This window comes from Xenopus laevis, chromosome 5L, assembly GCF_017654675.1.
Source record: "Xenopus laevis strain J_2021 chromosome 5L, Xenopus_laevis_v10.1, whole genome shotgun sequence".
Taxonomy (NCBI): domain Eukaryota; kingdom Metazoa; phylum Chordata; class Amphibia; order Anura; family Pipidae; genus Xenopus; species Xenopus laevis.
The window spans coordinates 66,186,522-66,205,401 of NC_054379.1; the positions used below are offsets into that span (position 1 = coordinate 66,186,522).

General features: G+C 44.3%; 1 protein-coding gene across 2 annotated transcripts in view; it reads right to left on the reverse strand.

Annotated features, from left to right (window-relative positions):
- tagap.L (T cell activation RhoGTPase activating protein L homeolog) overlaps positions 1–18,880 on the reverse strand; it is a 131,775-nt gene that overhangs the window by 37,674 nt on the left and 75,221 nt on the right. The window lies entirely within an intron of this gene.

Consider the following 18,880-nt stretch of genomic DNA (forward strand, 5'->3'; position numbering starts at 1 on the left):
GACTTTATATCACATCAGAAGAGAAAGTTAGGGATGGCAGGGGAGTGGGTTGAGTCAGGGTGGGAAGTAGGCAGAGGCAGGAAGTGGGAGGGAGTATGGGGATCCAAGTGCACTGGAAGTTTTTTTTTAAACCTGAATTCACCTTAAAGATCTGTATAGCTTGTATATAAATGGAAGCAAATTGTATTTGTCCCTGAAAACTGCATGCTGCCTGTTACAGTATATGTTTGTCAAAGGTTGTTTTTCAAATTCAGTAAAAATATTTTCACAGAAAACACCCCAAGCAGGAATGCTACTGTATGGGGGTTATTTACTAAAACTCAGTCAAATCTAATTTTTTTATTAAAACAAAGTCTACCAAACTTCCATCCACAAATGTAACACATTTATCAATAATTGTTTTGAAGAAGTCGGTATCTAAAAAATGTCACAACAAATTCATGCCTCAATCATACGAGTGAAGCTCTGTAAACTCATCTTTATCAGACGAAAAACCAGGCTTTATCGGATTTGAGATGGAGTATTTTTGGATTAGGATTTTTAGCATCTTTGGGGTATAATAAATCTCTAAAAATTCAAGTTTTTTTCCCTCTAAATATTTGAGTTTTCCACTTTAAAAACTCAACCAAAAAAATTTGAGCTTTAATAAAGGGTCCTCTAAATGTTTATGGGCTTACTGTGTGTTTGCCTTTTTCCACATTGTTATCTCTTCATTGCAGTCTTGGGTTTTTTTTTTTGCTTGTGTAACCCATGTGACCTATTGCAGCATTATGTGATTTTTTCATCTTTGTCTTGACTTCCTTATATTCCAAAGTGGAACTGTACCCCTCCCAGGACTGCTTCAGAAGGTGAAAAATTACCCTTTACACTTCAATATTAGAACCACCCCTTTAACCCTTTAAGTGCCAAGAACATAGAGCCTTTTTAAGCCAGAACGTAGGAGCTAAGTGCCAGACACGTAGGAGCTACGTTCTTCACTAGAAGCGCAGTCTCTCTGCACTTCAGCCGCAAAGGAAGTGCAGAGAGGCGCTCCGGGCAGCATAACCCGCTAGGCAACGAGCATACTTGCCTGTCTTGCTGCTCCTGCCCTGCGATCGCTCCCACGGCGGCCTCCAACAGCAGCGACGTCATCAGAAGAGGTCTGCCGTGGGAGCATGTCGCAGGAGTCGCCAGAAGGAAATTTTGCCCAAATACAAGGGGGCTCCTGGTGCCTACAACCCCTAGGCAACGAGCACGCTCACCAATCATTCCTCCTGCCCTACGATTGCTCCCACGGCGCTCCTCCAGCAGTGTGACATCATCAGAAGAGGACTGCTGTGGGAGCATGTCGCAGGAGTTATTAGAAGATGATTTAGCAGCTGCTGATAGGCTGCTCCAGTTCCCTGAACCCCCTAGGCAAAAAATATTCTGGCTAAATCCAGCCCAGTGATCACCCCCAGGATGACCCTCCTGCTCCAGTGATGTCATCAAGGGATGCCAGCTACAGGAGTATAAAACTGCAGTCTCCAAACATCTCCTCCTCACTGTGTTGGTCGTGGATTTTCGAGGAGCCTTCCTGCTGTCTGCTGTGGTCCCCCGGTGTCGTGTGCCAGCGTGATCTGACTTGCCTGAACCAGGTACACCTGTTACACACCTGTTACACACCTGTTACACACCTGTTACACACACTTGATTGTACATTTTTGCCTAATCTGACTTTTTTTTGCAGTGTTTCATTTTTTTCCAGTTAGTTGAGCACACACACACATACCCTGATACACGTATACAGTAGTATTTTGCACACTAATCCGTGGTTGTCACTGTTGATCACTGTTTTTTTGTATTTTATTGCTTTTCCAGTGGCTTTATAATTTGTATTGCTATTCATTTGCTGTGTTTTACTTATTTCTTGCTTATTCGTGATTGTTTTTGATTGTATTTACTGAATTATAGAGATGTTGCGAACTGTTCGCCGGCGAACTTGTTCGCGCGAACATCGGGTGTTCGCGCTCGCCGGAAGTTCGCGAACGTCGCGCGACGTTCGCCATTTTGGGTTCGCCATTGTTGGCGCTTTTTTTTGCCCTCTCACCCCAGACCAGCAGGTACATGGCAGCCAATCAGGAAGCTCTCCCCTGGACCACTCCCCTTCCCTATAAAAACCGAAGCCCTGCAGCGTTTTTTCACTCTGCCTGTGTGTGCTGAAGAGATAGTGTAGGGAGAGAGCTGCTGCCTGTTAGTGATTTCAGGGACAGTTGAAAGTTTGCTGGCTAGTAATCGTTTTGATACTGCTCTGTTATTGGAGGGACAGAAGTCTGCAGGGGTTTGAGGGACATTTAAGCTTAGGTAGCTTTGCTGGCTAGTAATCTACCTTCTACTGCAGTGCTCTGTATGTAGCTGCAGTGGGCAGCTGTCCTGCTTCTGATCTCATCTGCTGACTGCTGCAATAACAGTAGTCCTTGTAAGGACTGCTTTTATTTATTTTTTTGTTGTTTTACTACTACTACTACTACTACTACTATAAGAGCCCAGTGCTATTAGTCTAGCAGTGTTGGGGAGTGGGACTGGTGTGCTAATCTGCTGCTCCTAGTAGTTCAGCAGCACCAACTTTAATTTTTTTTTTTTTAATATTCATTTTTTTTTTATTTTACTTTTTTTTATTTTACTACCGCTGTAGTAGTGTATAAGTTGACCTTTTAGGCATTATTTGCCCTGTAGGCATTATTTGCACACTGTTTTCTTCAACCCGCCATCTAGCTGTGTGACCTTGTTCACATTCTGTCTAAATATCCATAATATTACCGTCTCCAGAAAAAACACCGGAGTGACTTTTTTCAAGCAGCCATAATATATTTTACGTAATCCGTATCCACCGCTGTAGTAGTGTATACGTTGACCTTGTAGGCATTATTTGCACAGTGTTTTCTTCAACCCGCCATCTAGCTGTGTGAGCTTGTTCACATTTTGTCTAAATATTGATAATATTATCGTCTCTAGAAAAACCACTTGAGTTACTTTTTTTCAAGCAGCATTCATATATTTTACGTAATCCGTATCCACCGCTGTAGTAGTGTATACGTTGACCTTGTAGGCATTATTTGCACACTGTTTTCTTCAACCCGCCATCTAGCTGTGTGACCTTGTTCACATTCTGTCTAAATATCCATAATATTACCGTCTCCAGAAAAAACACCGGAGTGACTTTTTTCAAGCAGCCATAATCTATTTTACGTAATCCGTATCCACCGCTGTAGTAGTGTATACGTTGACCTTGTAGGCATTATTTGCACAGTGTTTTCTTCAACCCGCCATCTAGCTGTGTGACCTTGTTCACATTCTGTCTAAATATCCATAATATTACCGTCTCCAGAAAAACACCGGAGTGACTTTTTTCAAGCAGCCATAATATATTTTACGTAATCCGTATCCACCGCTGTAGTAGTGTATACGTTGACCTTGTAGGCATTATTTGCACACTGTTTTCTTCAACCCGCCATCTAGCTGTGTGACCTTGTTCACATTCTGTCTAAATATCCATAATATTACCGTCTCCAGAAAAAACACCGGAGTGACTTTTTTCAAGCAGCCATAATATATTTTACGTAATCCGTATCCACCGCTGTAGTAGTGTATACGTTGACCTTGTAGGCATTATTTGCACACTGTTTTCTTCAACCCGCCATCTAGCTGTGTGAGCTTGTTCACATTTTGTCTAAATATTGATAATATTATCGTCTCTAGAAAAACCACTTGAGTTACTTTTTTTCAAGCAGCATTCATATATTTTACGTAATCCGTATCCACCGCTGTAGTAGTGTATACGTTGACCTTGTAGGCATTATTTGCACACTGTTTTCTTCAACCCGCCATCTAGCTGTGTGAGCTTGTTCACATTTTGTCTAAATATTGATAATATTATCGTCTCTAGAAAAACCACTTGAGTTACTTTTTTTCAAGCAGCATTCATATATTTTACGTAATCCGTATCCACCGCTGTAGTAGTGTATACGTTGACCTTGTAGGCATTATTTGCACACTGTTTTCTTCAACCCGCCATCTAGCTGTGTGACCTTGTTCACATTTTGTCTAAATATTGATAATATTATCGTCTCTAGAAAAACCACTTGAGTTACTTTTTTTCAAGCAGCATTCATATATTTTACGTAATCCGTATCCACCGCTGTAGTAGTGTATACGTTGACCTTGTAGGCATTATTTGCACACTGTTTTCTTCAACCCGCCATCTAGCTGTGTGACCTTGTTCACATTTTGTCTAAATATTGATAATATTATCGTCTCTAGAAAAACCACTTGAGTTACTTTTTTTCAAGCAGCATTCATATATTTTACGTAATCCGTATCCACCGCTGTAGTAGTGTATACGTTGACCTTGTAGGCATTATTTGCACACTGTTTTCTTCAACCCGCCATCTAGCTGTGTGTATTATCTTTCCAGAAAAACCAACTGAGTTTTTGTTGTTGTTGTTGTTTTTTTAAAAATAATGCCAGGCAAAGGCAGGCCGCCACGCAGAGGCCGTGCTAGGGGCCGTGCTGCTATGCAATCCTGTGGCCCTAGCAAATTGCCCAGTTTTAAAAAGCCAATGACCCTGAACTCCCAAAATGCTGAAGAGGTAGTTGACTGGCTTACACAGCACACCCCATCCTCTACCGTTTCTAACTTTACCACAACATCCTCCTCATCCTCCACTGCTATGGCCACCCCACGTAACACTTCCTCCACCACCGGTGCCCCTTCTTCACTGGGGTCAGAGGAGTTATTTTCCCATGAGTTTCTTGAACTGAGTAATGCGCAACCATTATTGCCAGAAGAAGATGAAGGAGATGAGGACCTTACACCAGATTTAATTCTGGCAGAGAACACGATAGAGATGGACATAATGAGTGATGAGGAGGAGGTCCCCGCTGCTGCTTCCTTCTGTGATGTGTCAGAAGAAATTGATGCATCTGAGGAGAATGATGATGAGGAGATTGATGTTTTGTGGGTGCCTAGTAGAAGAGAGCAAGAGGAGGGTAGTTCAGATGGAGAGACGGAGAGTCAGAGAGGCAGTAGGAGAATAAGACGCAGAAGAAGCAGGGAGGACAGCCCGCAGGGATCAGTAGGGCAACAACATGTATCGGCACCTGTGTTCAGCCGGCCAACGCACCCGCCATTGCCGCCAATGCCGCCAACTTCTACTGTTACCGCCAGATCGCACACTTCCAAAAAGTCAGCAGTGTGGGATTTTTTTAATGTGTGTGCCTCTGACAAAAGCATTGTAATTTGCAATGAGTGCAGTCAGAAACTGAGCCTTGGTAAGCCCAACAGCCACATAGGTACAACTTCTATGCGAAGGCACATGAGCGGCAAGCACAAAGCACTTTGGGAGCAACACCTCAAAGGCAACAGGCAAACTAAAAGCCACACTCCTTCTGGTCCAGCATCTTACTGCTCTACCTCTGCTCTCCTTGACCCGTCTGAACCACCCTCCACTCCGCCTTCCACCTTGACCACCTGTTCCCATTCCCAGTCATCTGCCACCAGCCAAGTTTCTGTGAAGGCCATGTTTGAGCGTAAGAAGCCAATGTCTGACTGTCACCCCCTTGCCCGGCGTCTGACAGCTGGCTTGTCTGCACTCTTAGCCCGCCAGCTTTTACCATACCAGCTGGTGGACTCTGAGGCCTTCCGCAAATTTGTAGCAATTGGGACACCGCAGTGGAAGGTACCCAGCCGCAATTTTTTTTCTAAAAAGGGAATACCACACCTGTACCAACATGTGCAGAGCCAAGTTACCGCATCTCTGTCACTTAGTGTTGGGCCAAAGGTCCATATGACTACTGACGCATGGTCCTCCAAGCATGGTCAGGGCAGGTATGTCACCTACACTGCCCACTGGGTTAACTTGGTAATGGCTGGGAAGCAGGGAATGGGTAGCTCAACAACAACAGTGGAGTTGGTGTCACCGCCACGGATTGCACGCGGTTCTGCCACCACCTCTACTCCTCCATCGCTCTCTACCTCGTCTTCTTCTTCTTCTTACTCTGCTGCTGGGTCCTCCTTCTCCTCCTCCACACCTGTGCACCCCAGCTCCCCCTAGGCTATTCGACGTGCCAGGTACGCCGTTGTCACGCTGTCTTGGGGATGACGTGCCTGGAAAGCAAAAACCATACCGGATCTGTACTCCTGTCATCTCTGCAGTCACAGGCCGATCGGTGGCTGACCCCACACCAACTGCAGATCGGAAAAGTGGTGTGTGACAATGGAAGCAATCTGTTGGCAGCGTTGAGACTAGGCAATTTAACACATGTGCCCTGCATGGCACATGTGTTAAATTTAATAGTCCAACGTTTTGTCTCCAAGTACCCAGGATTCCAGGACGTTCTCACCCAGTCCAGAAAGGTGTCGGCCCATTTCAGACGTTCCTACACAGCCATGGCACGCCTTGCTGACATTCAGCAGCGCTACAACATGCCAGTCAGGCGTTTGATTTCTGACAGCCAGACTCGCTGGAATTCAACGCTCCTTATGTTGGAACGTCTGCTGCAACAACAAAGGGCCGTCAACGAGTACCTTTTTGAACTGGGTGGTAGGACTGGATCTGCACAGCTGGGGATTTTTTTCCCCCGTTACTGGGTGCTTATGCACGATGCCTGCAGGCTCATGCGACCTTTTGAAGAGGTGACAAATATGGTCAGTCGCACCGAAGGCACCATCAGCGACCTAATACCCTTCGCTTTCTTCCTGGAGCGTGCCGTGCGACGAGTGACAGATGAGGCTGTAGACCAGCGTGACGAGGAGCTGGAAGCGCACGATTTCTGGTCGGAATCACCAGAACGAACCCAGGCACCTGCTGCAACGCAGGGAGAGGTGCCAGAAGTGGAGTCAGAGGAGGAAGGTGGCTTTGTGGAGGAGGAGGAGGAGGACCAACAGGAGCAGGCTTCCCAGGGGGCTAGTGGTGACCTTTTGGGGACCCCTGGTCTTGTACGTGGCTGGGGGGAGGAGACCGTGGATGATGCAGTCCTTGATAATGAGGAAGCGGAGATGGATAGCTCTGCATCCAACCTTGTGAGAATGGGGTCTTTCATGCTGTCATGCCTGTTGAAGGACCCCCGTATCAAGAGGCTTAAGGAGAAGGACCTGTACTGGGTCGCAACGCTACTAGACCCTCGGTACAAGCATAAAGTGTCAGAAATGTTACCAACATACCACAAGTCCGAAAAGATGCGGCATTTACAAACCAGCCTGCAAAACATGTTGTACAATGCTTTTAAGGGTGATGTCACTTCAGGAACTCATCAACATTCCAGGGGCAGAGGTGCCAGTAATCCTGCCACGAGCACACCTGCAAGGACAAAGCCCTTTGGCCAGTCTGTAACGTCAGACATGCAAATGTTTTTCTGTCCAAGGCAGCGCCACAACCCTTCTGGATCCACCCTCAAAGAACGCCTCGACCGGCAGGTAGCGGACTACCTGGCATTAACTGCAGATATCGACACTCTGAGGAGCGATGAACCCCTGGACTACTGGGTGCGCAGGCTTGATCTGTGGCCAGAGCTGTCACAATTTGCCATGAACCTCTTGTCTTGCCCAGCCTCAAGTGTGCTCTCAGAAAGGACCTTCAGTGCAGCAGGAGGGATTGTAACTGAGAAGAGAACTCGCCTAGGTCACAAAAGTGTCGATTACCTGACCTTTATTAAAATGAATGAGGGGTGGATCTCGGAGGGTTACTGCACGCCGGAAGACTTGTTCTGACTTCTATGCAGCTGTCCTTCTCTTCAAGCCTCATGACTCCACACACAGCTGTCCTTTAGCGTCCTCCTCCTCCCTCCGCCACCGTTACAAACTAGGGTGCAAACCCTACTGGTTTAATTTTTTCTGGCCTCTGTGCTTCAGTGGCTGCAACCAAAAAAACTGGGCAAACAATGTCTACAAGGTCAACGTATGGCAAAAAATGACTATTTTCAGCATTTATATGGCATATTTTTTCTGGCAACTGTGCTTCAGTGGCTGCGTCCAAAAAAATGCATATTTTCTGCATTTATATGGCATAATTTTTCTGGCCTCTGTGCTTCAGTGGCTGCAACCAAAAAAATGCATATTTTCAGCATTTATATGGCATAATTTTTCTGGCCTCTGTGCTTCAGTGGCTGCAACCAAAAAAATTTATATTTTCAGCATTTATATGGCATAATTTTTCTGGCAACTGTGCTTCAGTGGCTGCGACCAAAAAAATGCATATTTTCAGCATTTATATGGCATAATTTTTCTGGCCTCTGTGCTTCAGTGGCTGCAACCAAAAAAATTTATATTTTCAGCATTTATATGGCATAATTTTTCTGGCCTCTGTGCTTCAGTGGCTGCAACCAAAAAAATGCATATTTTCAGCATTTATATGGCATAATTTTTCTGGCAACTGTGCTTCAGTGGCTGCGACCAAAAAAATGACTATTTTCAGCATTTATATGGCATATTTTTTCTGGCCTCTGTGCTTCAGTGGCTGCGGGCAAAAAAACTGGGCAAACAATGCCTACAAGGTCAACGACGTTGACCTTGTAGGCATTGTTTGCCCAGTTTTTTTGGCCGCAGCCACTGAAGCACAGAGGCCAGAAAAAATATGCCATATAAATGCTGAAAATAGTAATTTTTTGCCATACGTTGACTCAACGTATATGGCAAAAAATGACTATTTTCAGCATTTATATGGCATATTTTTTCTGGCAACTGTGCTTCAGTGGCTGCGACCAAAAAAACTGGGCAAACAATGCCTACAAGGTCAACGTATGGCAAAAAATGACTATTTTCAGCATTTATATGGCATATTTTTTCTGGCAACTGTGCTTCAGTGGCTGCAACCAAAAAAACTGGGCAAACAATGTCTACAAGGTCAACGTATGGCGAAAAATGACTATTTTCAGCATTTATATGGCATATTTTTTCTGGCAACTGTGCTTCAGTGGCTGCAACCAAAAAAACTGGGCAAACAATGTCTACAAGGTCAACGTATGGCGAAAAATGACTATTTTCAGCATTTATATGGCATATTTTTTATGGCAACTGTGCTTCAGTGGCTGCGTCCAAAAAAACTGGGCAAACAATGCCTACAAGGTCAACGTATGGCAGTTGTTTAAAGAGAACAGTAGATTACTAGCCAGCAAAGCTACCTAAGCTAAAATGTCCCTCAAATCCCTGCAGACTTCTGTCCCTCCAATACAGAGCAGTATCAAGCAGATTACTAGCCAGCAAACTTACTATCATCTGTCCCTGAAATCACTAACAGCTCTCCCCTACACTATCTCTTCCAAGCACACACAGGCAGATTTTTCAGATACATTTTTGCCCTTGATCCCCCTCTGGCATGCCACTGTCCAGGTCGTTGCACCCTTTAAACAACTTTAAAATCATTTTTCTGGCCAGAAATGTCTTTTCTAGATGTTAAAGTTCGCCTTCCCATTGAAGTCTATGGGGTTCGCGAACCGTTCGCGAACCGCTCGCGTTTTTGCGCAAGTTCGCGAATATGTTCGCGAACTTTTTTTCCGACGTTCGCTACATCCCTACTGAATTTGTGTTTTTTTTGTTTTCATTACTTTTATTTCACTCCTTTTGCCCTTTTCAACAATTTTTATAGCATTTTAATTTGTGGTGTTTGCTGGCTTTCGATTGTTTTCCATCTTGATTATTGTTCATCTTGATTGGTTTCTTTTATTATTTACTGAATTGTGCCTTCTTTGTTCTTTATTACCTTTTATTGCTAGCATTTGTTATATTACATTGTTTGTCCCAGTTTCAGGTATTTTATTAAAATTTTAGTTGTGTGTTGCTGATCATTTTGATCATCTTTGGTTGTTCTCAATCTTTATTGTAGTTATTGAATTTTCATCTCTATTACTTTTTACTGCTTGCGTTAGGTTTATTACGCTAGTGGTTAGGTGTTCTTAACTTGAATCATTTCATAGTGTGACTAGTGATCAGATTGAATTTGTTGGTTCATAGGTGTTTTATTTGCTGTTATTGTTATAATTGCTATAGAATAGTGAGGTTTCTGTTCTAGAAAGATCCAGGGAGTTGCAGGGAGTTCAAGAGTTCATTTTTTTCTTTGCCAGATTTGTTTATATTGAGTTTTCTTTTTTTTTTTCTTTCTGAAGTCTCTGCCTTGGTGAGTAGTTTCTGTGTTTGCAAAGCTGTCAGTGGTAAATCACACCGCATAATCACTTTCTGTTTTATTGAATTTTTCATTGATTTTATTGAGTTGGTCATATAGTTGTATTACTGTTCATTACTGCTGTTTCTGTTCATAGTTTGTAAAACCTGTCCATATTGTAGTGTAACTAGTGATCAGGTAATAATCACTGTTCAATCTGTTGATTTTTGATTGAAGTTGTTGGTTGATAGGTGTTTTATTATCTGCTTATTGTAAGTACTATAAATTAGTGTGGTTTCTGTTCCTAGAACGTTCTAGGGAGTTTAGAGGTTGACCTTTTTTTCTTTGCCAGATTTGTTTATATTAAGTTTTTTTTTCTTCTATAGTCTCTGCCTTGGTGAGTAGAGTAAGCTGTCAGCCTTTTTTCTTTTTTTTTTTTTTGACTGCAGATCCCATTTCTGATTACTTTGTTTACTGTACTGTATTTCACTGATTGTAAGCTATAGATTTTGTTGGCAACATGGCCAAAAGGTTTTTTTCAGCTGAAGAGGCAGCTGCTCTGTGCATGGCATCTAGCTCAGAGGAGTTTAGTGACTCTGACTCTGATTCTGAGTATGTGCCATCAGATAGTGACTCGTCTACTGACGAGTCACCAGGTGGGAGTAGCAGCACCGTTACTGCCCTTGAAGAGCCCATGGAGCTTGAGCAGGATTTGGATGATCAGGTTGATCAGGGTGTTGAGGATGAGGGAGAGGGCGATAGGGCTGATGCTGCAGCTGGAGGAGAGCCTGCGTGGGGGCCTCCTGGTAATTTTCATCCTGAAATCCCCCCATTTACTGCAGTCTCAGGTGTAAAGGTGGACACCAGAAATTTTGAACCAATTGATTATTTCCAATTATTTTTGACGGAGGCCATCCTACAGGATATGGTCCTCTATACGAATTTGTATGCCGAGCAACATCTTGCCCAAAATCCCCTACCCAGATATGCTCGAGCACATGCGTGGCATCCCACAGATGTAAACGAGATCAAGAGGTTTGTGGGCCTCACTTTAGCAATGGGTCTCGCAAAAGCTCATTCTTTGGAGTCCTACTGGGATACAACTACAGTGTTGTCTATCCCTGTTTTTTCAGCCACGATGCCCAGAAACCGGTATCAGCTACTGCTCCGGTTTCTTCATTTCAACAACAATGCCACTGCTGTACCCCCTAATGAGCCGGGACATGACAGGCTACATAAATTGAGGCCCCTTATAGATAGCCTGTCACAGCGCTTTGGAGAAGTATACACCCCCTCCAAAAATATTTGTATAGATGAATCACTTCTCCTCTTCAAAGGGCGCATAAAATTCCGGCAGTACATCCCAAGCAAACGTGCCCGCTATGGGATCAAATTTTATAAGCTCTGCGAAAGCAGCTCGGGGTACACCAGTTTTTTTATGATTTACGAGGGCAAGGACTCCCAATTAGCCGCCCCTGGTTGTCCCCTTGACCTGACTGTCAGTGGCAAAATTGTATGGGAGCTCATCACTCCACTTCTGGGCCGAGGTTACCACTTATATGTGGATAACTTTTATACAAGCATCCTCTTATTCAGAACCCTTTATTGCTTGGACACCCTAGCCTGTGGCACTGTAAATCGTAACCGAAAAGGTTTGCCCAGGGATCTGATAACCAAAAAATTGAGTCGTGGAGAAATTTATGCCCTGCGAAATGATGAGCTCCTTGCCATCCAATACCGTGACACAAGAAATGTATTCATGCTGACGACAATCCACGACGCGTCAGTAATTGCAGAACAGAGAGTTGGTAGGCCCCCTAAAAACAAACCTCTCTGTTGCAAAGAATACAGTAAGAACATGGGTGGTGTTGATAGAACTTATCAAGTCCAACATTACTACAACGCCACCCGGAAAACAAGGGCCTGGTACAAAAAAGTTGGTATTTACTTGATTCAAGTGGCCCTTCGAAATTCCTATGTTGTGTATAAAGCAGCAGTACCAGGCCCCAAATTGTCATATTATAAGTACCAGCTGCAGATAATCCCTGCCCTGTTGTTTGGTGGTGTAGAGGAGGTAGTGCCCGAGATGCCTGCTAGTGACAATGTCGCCCGATTGCTTGGGAAGCACATTATCGACACTCTTCCACCCACTCCTGGCAAGCAATTTGCACAAAAAGCTTGCAAAGTGTGCCGCAAAAGGGGTATCAGACGAGATACACGGTACTATTGCCCAAAGTGCCCTCGCAACCCTGGGTTATGTTTCAAACCATGTTTTGAAATATAACATACACAGCTTCACTATTGAAATATAAATTGTTGTGTGCACTGATTGGCCAAACTGTATAACAAGAATTGGTATCCCCTTTGGAAATTGTATATTGTATGCATTTGGTTTATATGTGTTCAGGGCAATAGTAGAATTTTTCTTTTGTTTTTAGTTTGGTGTTTTTTTCCCTGCTGCGCTGGGAGGTGTAGTTATTTGAGGTGTAGGTGAAGGACAAGGGCGCCTAAAAATGTGTGGTGCGTGATGACTCTTGAGATAATTTCATCTTGCCTGCTGATGATTTCGTCTCTCTGATGCCACATATGTTTCTTTACTGATACCTCATAAGCTCCCATTTCAGTGCAGTTGCTAACGCTGTATTTCTGAGCAACATATTAAAGTTTTACTAGTATATTAGGTTTCCCTAGAATCTTGGTTAGTAGGGGCTTCAGCTTTTTTTGTAAAGTAATCTTGGCACATTCAGGGTTTGCAGTTCTGCAAATAAAGTTATGGTTTACTGGCAGATGTAGACAGATGGCGTTTCGGGGAGATTAGTCGCCCGGCAACAAATCTCCTCTTCTTTGGGGCGACTTAAATCCCCAAACTGCCTTCCCCTGCCTTCCCACCGGCTAGAATGTAAATCGCCGATGGGATGACACTTGGAGTGCTTTGTTTTCCAAGTCACCTGAAGTTGCCTCTTGAGGAAACTTCGGACGACTTCGGAAAATGAAGCGCTCAGAGTGCCATCCCGCCGTGGATTTAAATTCTAGTCTAGGGAAGGCAGGGGAAGGTAGTTTGGGGAGATTAGTCGACCCAAAGAAGAGGAGATTTGTTGCCGGGCGACTAATCTCCCCGAATCTGACCATGCGTCTCTGCCCTAAACCTATCCTAAAAGTTTGAAATGCCATCTGTCCACATCTGCCTGAGTTTTGTTTAGGCTAGGTTTAGGGCAGAGACACATGGTCAGATTAGAGGAGATTAGTTGCCCAGCGACAAATCTCCTCTTCTTTGGGGTGACTAATCTCCCCAAACTGCCTTCCCCTGCCTTCCCACCGGCTAGAATGTAAATCGCAGACGGGATGACACTTGGAGTGCTTTGTTTTCCGAAGTCACCCGAAGTTGCCTCTTGAGGAAACTTCGGACGACTTCGGAAAATTAAGTGCTCAGAGTGCCATCCCGCCGTGGATTTACATTCTAGTCTAGGGAAGGCAGGGGAAGGCAGTTTGGGGAGATTAGTCACCCCAAAGAAGAGGAGATTTGTCGCCGGGCAACTAATCTCCCCGAATCTGACCATGTGTCTCTGCCTTTAGGGTCAGCTTCTTATATAGCCATTATATTCTTTACTTTACCACTTTTGTTGTGGTGGTGTAGCCTATGGAGGTTGGTTGTTTTCCATAAATGTGCAGATTTAGTGTTCTAAAAGTCCCTCCCCCCCCCTAAAAAAAGCGAAGAAAAACCAGCACTGCCGATGACATGAGTACGGATGAAACAAAAGGTCCAAAGAAGCTCCACTAAACTGATATAGATAAGTAACTTTTTATTACTCGTCTTTGGGGAAATTGGAGAGAAATCAAATGATGAATCTGTAACCGTGTAATTCTGTGAAGAATAGCCTTCAGAAGTTTGTATATACAATGGCAAGGACAGCACTTCTACAAAACTAAAGGTGTGTATGTTCAGTACTTATACAATTTGTGGGGTATTTCACAGGTAAGGGGGGAAAAGATGTCATCTTGAGCGCACAACCCCAAATTTAGCTATTGCCTCAGTTTTAGGGTGTTTGGTTTCTGCCTCTTTAGATGCACCCATATATGTGGGGTATCTTTTTGTTCAGTAGAAGTTGAAGACTGAGATTTAGTAGGTTTTTTTAGTTGCCATGGCAATTTTGGAGAGAAATCTAACTTTGGAACTTTTTTTTTTTCAGGTCAAACCGCACTTCTACGGAGAACTACACCCACAGATCTGCATGTTGGAAGCAAGGAAGGCGCCACTGAGTAACTGCAGGTGTGCACTTTCAAGGCATATATAGTTTGGGGGGTATTTTAGATGTAAGGGGTGTTTAGACTGAAAAACTGTAAGGTGTGCACAACCCGAAATATAGCTATTGTACCAGTTTAGAGTGTTTGGAGACTGGGTCGTTAGGTGCAACCATACATGTGGGGTATCATTTTATTCAGAAGAAGTTCTACATTGATGTTAAGTAGGTTTCTTTTAGTTGTCATGGCAATACTGGGGAGAAATCTGATTTTGGATGATTTTTTCTTTATTTCCCGCCAAACTTCAAATTCTATGGAGAACTCTGTCCACAGTTCTGCATGTAGGAAAGTAAGGATGGCGATACTTAATAGCTGCAGGTGTGCACTTTCAAGGAATATATAGTTTGTGGGGGTATTTCACAGGTAAGGGGGTGTTTAGACTAAAGAAATGCAAGGTGTGCACTTAGAGCGCAGCCCCAAATCTTCCAGCTGAAATTGTCTTTGTGTATTGATCTTGTTTTGGGGTGTTTGGAGGCCGTGTCTCTAAGTGCACCCATGCATGTCTGGTATTGTTTTGTTCAGGACAAGTTGCAGATTGATATTTGATAGGTTTTTTGTAGTTTTCATGGGAATTTTGGGGAGAAATCTAACTTTGTCTCAATTCTTTTCTTTATTTTAGGCTAAACCGCAAGCTACTACGGGGTGCTGCGACCACAATTCTCCGCGTACAAAGGAAAGGATGATGCCGCTGAATAGCTGCAGGTGTGCACTTTTTAGGAATATATGGTTTGTGGGGGGTATTTCACAGGTAAGTGGGTGTTTAGGCTGGGAAACTCCAAGGTGTGCACTTCGAGCGCAGCCCCAAATCTTCCAGCTGAAATTGCCTTTGTGTATTGACCTTGTTTTGGGGTGTATGGAGGCCGCGCCTCTAAGTGCACCCATGCATGTGTGGTATCATTTTGTTCAGGACAAGTTGCAGATTGATATTTGGTAGGTTTTTTGTAGTTTTCATGGGAATTTTGGGGAGAAATCTAACTTTGTCTCAATTTTTTTCTTTATTTTAGGCTAAACCGCAAGCTACTACGGGGTGCTGCGACCACAATTCTCCACGTACGAAGGAAAGGATGACGCCGCTGAATATCTGCAGGTGTGCACTTTTTAGGAATATATGGTTTGTGGGGGGTATTTCACAGGTAAGTGGGTGTTTAGGCTGGGAAACTCCAAGGTGTGCACTTCGAGCGCAGCCCCAAATCTTCCAGCTGAAATTGCCTTTGTGTATTGACCTTGTTTTCGGGTGTTTGGAGACCACGCCTCTAAGTGCACCCATGCATGTGTGGTATTGTTTTGTTCAGGACAAGTTGCAGATTGATATTTGGTAGGTTTTTTGTAGTTTTCATGGGAATTTTGGGGAGAAATCTAACTTTGTCTCAATTTTTTTCTTTATTTTAGGCTAAACCGCAAGCTACTACGGGGTGCTGCGACCACAATTCTCCGCGTACGAAGGAAAGGATGACGCCGCTGAATAGCTGCAGGTGTGCACTTTTTAGGAAAGTGCACCCATGCATATGGTTTGTGGGGGGTATTTCACAGGTAAGTGGGTGTTTAGGCTGGGAAACTCCAAGGTGTGCACTTCGAGCGCAGCCCCAAATCTTCCAGCTGAAATTGCCTTTGTGTATTGACCTTGTTTTGGGGTGTATGGAGGCCGCGCCTCTAAGTGCACCCATGCATATGGTTTGTGGGGGGTATTTCACAGGTAAGTGGGTGTTTAGGCTGGGAAACTCCAAGGTGTGCACTTCGAGCGCAGCCCCAAATCTTCCAGCTGAAATTGCCTTTGTGTATTGACCTTGTTTTGGGGTGTATGGAGGCCGCGCCTCTAAGTGCACCCATGCATGTGTGGTATCGTTTTGTTCAGGACAAGTTGCAGATTGATATTTGGTAGGTTTTTTGTAGTTTTCATGGGAATTTTGGGGAGAAATCTAACTTTGTCTCAATTTTTTTCTTTATTTTAGGCTAAACCGCAAGCTACTACAGGGTGCTGCGACCACAATTCTCCGCGTACGAAGGAAAGGATGACGCAGCTGAATAGCTGCAGGTGTGCACTTTTTAGGAATATATGGTTTGTGGGGGGTATTTCACAGGTAAGTGGGTGTTTAGGCTGGGAAACTCCAAGGTGTGCACTTCGAGCGCAGCCCCAAATCTTCCAGCTGAAATTGCCTTTGTGTATTGACCTTGTTTTCGGGTGTTTGGAGACCACGCCTCTAAGTGCACCCATGCATGTGTGGTATTGTTTTGTTCAGGACAAGTTGCAGATTGATATTTGGTAGGTTTTTTGTAGTTTTCATGGGAATTTTGGGGAGAAATCTAACTTTGTCTCAATTTTTTTCTTTATTTTAGGCTAAACCGCAAGCTACTACGGGGTGCTGCGACCACAATTCTCCGCGTACGAAGGAAAGGATGACGCCGCTGAATAGCTGCAGGTGTGCACTTTTTAGGAAAGTGCACCCATGCATATGGTTTGTGGGGGGTATTTCACAGGTAAGTGGGTGTTTAGGCTGGGAAACTCCAAGGTGTGCACTTCGAGCGCAGCCCCAAATCTTCCAGCTGAAATTGCCTTTGTGTATTGACCTTGTTTTGGGGTGTATGGAGGCCGCGCCTCTAAGTGCACCCATGCATATGGTTTGTGGGGGGTATTTCACAGGTAAGTGGGTGTTTAGGCTGGGAAACTCCAAGGTGTGCACTTCGAGCGCAGCCCCAAATCTTCCAGCTGAAATTGCCTTTGTGTATTGACCTTGTTTTCGGGTGTTTGGAGACCACGCCTCTAAGTGCACCCATGCATGTGTGGTATTGTTTTGTTCAGGACAAGTTGCAGATTGATATTTGGTAGGTTTTTTGTAGTTTTCATGGGAATTTTGGGGAGAAATCTAACTTTGTCTCAATTTTTTTCTTTATTTTAGGCTAAACCGCAAGCTACTACGGGGTGCTGCGACCACAATTCTCCGCGTACGAAGGAAAGGATGACGCCGCTGAATAGCTGCAGGTGTGCACTTTTTAGGAAAGTGCACCCATGCATATGGTTTGTGGGGGGTATTTCACAGGTAAGTGGGTGTTTAGGCTGGGAAACTCCAAGGTGTGCACTTCGAGCGCAGCCCCAAATCTTCCAGCTGAAATTGCCTTTGTGTATTGACCTTGTTTTGGGGTGTATGGAGGCCGCGCCTCTAAGTGCACCCATGCATATGGTTTGTGGGGGGTATTTCACAGGTAAGTGGGTGTTTAGGCTGGGAAACTCCAAGGTGTGCACTTCGAGCGCAGCCCCAAATCTTCCAGCTGAAATTGCCTTTGTGTATTGACCTTGTTTTGGGGTGTATGGAGGCCGCGCCTCTAAGTGCACCCATGCATGTGTGGTATCGTTTTGTTCAGGACAAGTTGCAGATTGATATTTGGTAGGTTTTTTTGTAGTTTTCATGGGAATTTTGGGGAGAAATCTAACTTTGTCTCAATTTTTTTCTTTATTTTAGGCTAAACCGCAAGCTACTACAGGGTGCTGCGACCACAATTCTCCGTGTACGAAGGAAAGGATGACGCAGCTGAATAGCTGCAGGTGTGCACTTTTTAGGAATATATGGTTTGTGGGGGGTATTTCACAGGTAAGTGGGTGTTTAGGCTGGGAAACTCCAAGGTGTGCACTTCGAGCGCAGCCCCAAATCTTCCAGCTGAAATTGCCTTTGTGTATTGACCTTGTTTTGGGGTGTATGGAGGCCGCGCCTCTAAGTGCACCCATGCATATGGTTTGTGGGGGTATTTCACAGGTAAGTGGGTGTTTTAGGCTGGGAAACTCCAAGGTGTGCACTTCGAGCGCAGCCCCAAATCTTCCAGCTGAAATTGCCTTTGTGTATTGACCTTGTTTTGGGGTGTATGGAGGCCGCGCCTCTAAGTGCACCCATGCATGTGTGGTATCGTTTTGTTCAGGACAAGTTGCAGATTGATATTTGGTAGGTTTTTTGTAGTTTTCATGGGAATTTTGGGGAGAAATCTAACTTTGTCTCAATTTTTTTCTTTATTTTAGGCTAAACCGCAAGCTACTACGGGGTGCTGCGACACAATTCTCCACGTACGAAGGAAAGGACGCCGCTGAATAGCTGCAGGTGTGCACTTTTAGGAATATATGGTTTGTGGGGGGTATTTCACAGGTAAGTGGGTGTTTAGGCTGGGAAACTCCAAGGTGTGCACTTCGAGCGCAGCCCCAAATTTTTCCAGCTGAAATTGTCTTTGTGTATTGACCTTGTTTTGGGGTGTTTGGAGGCCACGCCTCTAAGTGCACCCATGCATGTGTGGTATCGTTTTGTTCAGGACAAGTTGCAGATTGATATTTGGTAGGTTTTTTGTAGTTTTCATGGGAATTTTGGGGAGAAATCTAACTTTGTCTCAATTTTTTTCTTTATTTTAGGCTAAACCGCAAGCTACTACGGGGTGCTGCGACCAAAATTCTCCACGTACGAAGGAAAGGATGACGCCGCTGAATAGCTGCAGGT